Here is a 3,840-nt window from a genome sequence, read left to right as displayed (position 1 = left end):
TTAAACTTTCTGGCCCCCCATGAAGAAAGTTTGCCCACCTTTGCATTAGACCCTACTCATAGTGTTGTGTTCCTGCCGGTCGGTAAGGTTGCCAGAGCTCAACAAGGGTGCGGAATGTTAGGGTCGGTAACGCGCATGTAACTACTCTGGAGTTGCAGGCGTCCATAGGCTACAGAGACTGCATACCATCAGGTGGACCATATGATTGTTTGCCACCGACGTAGTATACAAAAAAAACATACAACCACAATGGGGAAGTGTTAGCAAGGCAGAAGGCTCAGCTGCGAAAGAGGACAGCTTGGATTTGGATTCATGGCCAGTGTAGTGAGGTAGATGATCAATTTACGAAAATATTGCGTTATAAAAAGTGTATTTTTGATGTTGTTAGCCAAATATACAGTTACTAACAGTTAGTTGCCAGTTGATCATTATAATTTCCGGAAATGATTTAGAGAACCTCGATTTTTTTATACAATACAATACAAATATTCTTTATTGCTCACCAATATGAAAATAACATAATGACATACAAATAATAATAATTTATAAGGTAGAAGACCTAGGTTTACATACCTTGGCCAACTGATATCTCCGGAAGACCACACTAGCAAAGAAATAAATATGTACAAGAATAATCAATGGATGGAAAAACTATTGCTCTATGAAGGAAGTCATGAAGTCCGCTAACCACAGCATCAACCGTAAAAAGAAAAGTATTTAACACATGTATCTTACCCTGCATTACATTATACGGATGTGAGACATGGGCACTCAACAAAGAGCACCGAGACAGGCTTAAATACTGGCAGAGGTCTAAGGAACGAAATATGACGGGAACATGCAGATTAGACAATAGTGACTGACATACTCACTAAAATAGATCAGCAGAAGTGGAGATGGACTGGCCACATGTTTTTTATTTATTTAATGTTAAGAGACAGGTAGGAATAATGGAGCAAAATCGTAACAAATTGGTATCTAATAGGTTGTACACAGAGCCAGAGGAGACCTCGAACAAGATGGGAGGATGAACTCAAACTCACAGCAGGCCCGAACTGGAGAAGAGTGACCCACGACAGACCCAAATGGAAAGAGCTGGAGGAGGTCTTTGCCAAGCAGCACAGTGAGTTAAGAGACATACTCTAATTCAAAATAAAAGGGCTTCATAAATAGATACATAGATTTATTTGATAGGTATTAAAAACCAGACAGGTCCAAGTCTGACACTACCACAAGGGGTTCAGTACAAATTCCTTATAAAACGGACAGACGGACAAACAACAAAGTGTTTCTATAAGGGTTCTGTTTTTTCTTTATGAAATATAAACCCTACATATATATCATTAAAAAAATTAAATCAATTTTTTACTATACAAAAAGTTTTATTTATAATACAATTTTTTCATACCTATCAAGCATATATTTTATTATCACAACAGTCAATATAGTCAGTACCTACTACTTAAATCAACAATGGCAAAACTTTAGAGGGAAATTCATCAAATAAATTACTTTATATAAAAGTATAAATGATTTGCTGCATACTTAGTGCGACACACTGGTGGCATACTGCCTTAAGAGTTCTTGGTACCACTGATGGACACAACTTCTGAAAACATGTTTAAAGATATTTAACATTCAAAGGACTAATCATGTTTAACAAAAACCACAAATAATGTAAACTAACATGACAGATTTTGTTAGCATTTCACATATAATCTAATATTTTCACAATGATTGTTTACTTGAAAATATAATAATAATTAACACATATTTCAAATGAACATTTATTTCAATAAAATATTTACATAAATACACTATTGATGAGATCGCAGTTATCTATAAAATGAGCAAATTTACGGAAGAATGAAGTTAAATGAGTTTATTTACATTATTTGCTATTTTTATTGAACTTTACTTTACCTAAATATAATTATATGCACTTATAAACACACAAACACAAATGATGACAAAAACACTGTGTTGTCCTAAGGCACCAGGCAGAGGTGTATATTGATACACCAATCATTTATATGTCTTCGGCGATGTGGTACTCCAGTGTATGTTCTTCTGAGTGCACTATTGCACCCATCTAGACTAAGTATCGGAGCCAACATTGTCTGGATGACATTCGACTCGGACACCAGATTTGCAATTTCTTGGTTTCGGCAAACCAACATTTTTTGGTTCCGTCTGGACGTCCCAGGTACTGCTGGAGAGGTTTCTGGCTGTTCCACCACATACAGTAGTAAGTAATTAGCTATCTGTATGGTATGTAATTAATCTGAAAAGATAAAAAATAACTTTAGTGATGTTAGACAATGTCTAAGCAATTAGAAACCTGGTGGTTTTACTGTAGGGCTGATAATAATCCCAATACTTTTGGGGAACCCCATTTGTTCCATTCCTCTTCAGTCTTCCCATTTGTCCGGGATGTTAAGGTCATGTTAATTTCTTACTTTAACTAAGGTTTTGTTATAGTTTTAACAAAATCTACACGCAAAAACTAAATTAACAAACACTAAAAAAACAAATAAAATAATATGTATTGTTATACTTACAACAACGAAATGAATCATTCTTTTATCTTCTTCTTCTTTTAAAATATGCCCTCCATCAAATCCATGATGATTTTGTCAGTGTCAAGACGTTTTTCTGTATATTAGTTTTAAGTGTGCGACGTTGTTCGATGGTTGCTTTTAGTAAAAATATACCTGGACTTTAATAAAAGCCACAATGGATTGCTGGGTGGTGATTAAAACATGGTCAAACGCGTTTCAAGATCAGTTTTTCATTAGCTGCACACTTCTTCGTTAGTTCACTGCATAATAAGCTATCAATTTTACATTTTAAACAACATTGATGAACAAACCACATAGAAATATTCGCGAGACATTTTGGGAGCCACTAATGCACAGCCAAATAATGCACAACCCAGGAATGTACAGCCCAATAATTGGCGTCCATCATGGACGCCAATTATTGGGCTGTACATTCCTGGGTTGAGCATTCTCGGGCTGTGCAAGTTTGATCCGGGGCGATAATACGAAGCCACTCTTTTCACAGGGCAATAATGTACGACCCTATAATTCGCGTCCACTAATCTGAGTCCCTTGGCTTTTAATTATCGGGCTGCGCATTATTGGTACGGGTCGAGAATGCTCGACCCAATAATGTACATCCCAATAATTGGAAGCCAAAAACCAGACATTTTTTTTTAAAGACAGCTCTCAAAATTAGTAGGGACGTTCTGACATGAGCTCTTGACAGTTTAAAAATAATCGGTTTTTTCTAGCGACATCTTTCAATGATATTGACAGTGTTGACACTTGTTGGTTTACATTACGCTTTGTTATCATTTTTTTATTTTTAATGTATGGTTTTCAAGAGCTCTAATACTTGTAATGTATGCATGAAATCATATGGCAAGAGAACCTAAATCGTTTTGGAACTATATGAACTCTAAAAGAAACAGTAGAGGTACGGAAAAAATATTATTTAATGGAACCTTTGTCCGGTAAACAAGTAGTGAATTTGCTAGGTTTTTTCACTCTGTATACAGTGTGAAGGTGTGGAAAGTTGGAGGTAAGCGCCGCAGACCGCAATAGTCGCAGCGGGCACCGAGAAGAGCGCTGTAGGGGTTCAGGTTATGACAGGCTAGATATACAAGACGTGCGACGAGCCCTTCAACAACTTCAAGCCAAAAAAATCTTCTGGTCCGGATGGTATTCCCTCGTGCGTATTTAAGGACTGTAGAATTGTGCTGGCGGAGCCGCTATTGCACCTCTGTTTCAAGCTAAAAGTATTCCTAGAAATTTATAAAATTACTTGAGTGATAAC

General features: G+C 36.5%; 1 long non-coding RNA gene across 1 annotated transcript; it reads right to left on the bottom strand.

Annotated features, from left to right (window-relative positions):
- Window positions 1-1,166: 1,166 nt before the first annotated feature.
- Window positions 1,167-2,936, bottom strand: LOC133533979 (uncharacterized). Its single transcript, XR_009801952.1, has 2 exons — window positions 2,562-2,936; window positions 1,167-2,284 (listed from the first exon to the last, which is right to left on the bottom strand). It is a non-coding gene; the product is annotated as an uncharacterized LOC133533979 (long non-coding RNA).
- Window positions 2,937-3,840: the final 904 nt, after the last annotated feature.

The sequence above is a fragment of the Cydia pomonella genome, unplaced genomic scaffold (genome assembly GCF_033807575.1).
Source record: "Cydia pomonella isolate Wapato2018A unplaced genomic scaffold, ilCydPomo1 PGA_scaffold_30, whole genome shotgun sequence".
NCBI lineage: Eukaryota > Metazoa > Arthropoda > Insecta > Lepidoptera > Tortricidae > Cydia > Cydia pomonella.
The sequence above is the reverse complement of the archived record's forward strand: the minus strand, read 5'-3'. Positions and strand labels throughout refer to the sequence as shown.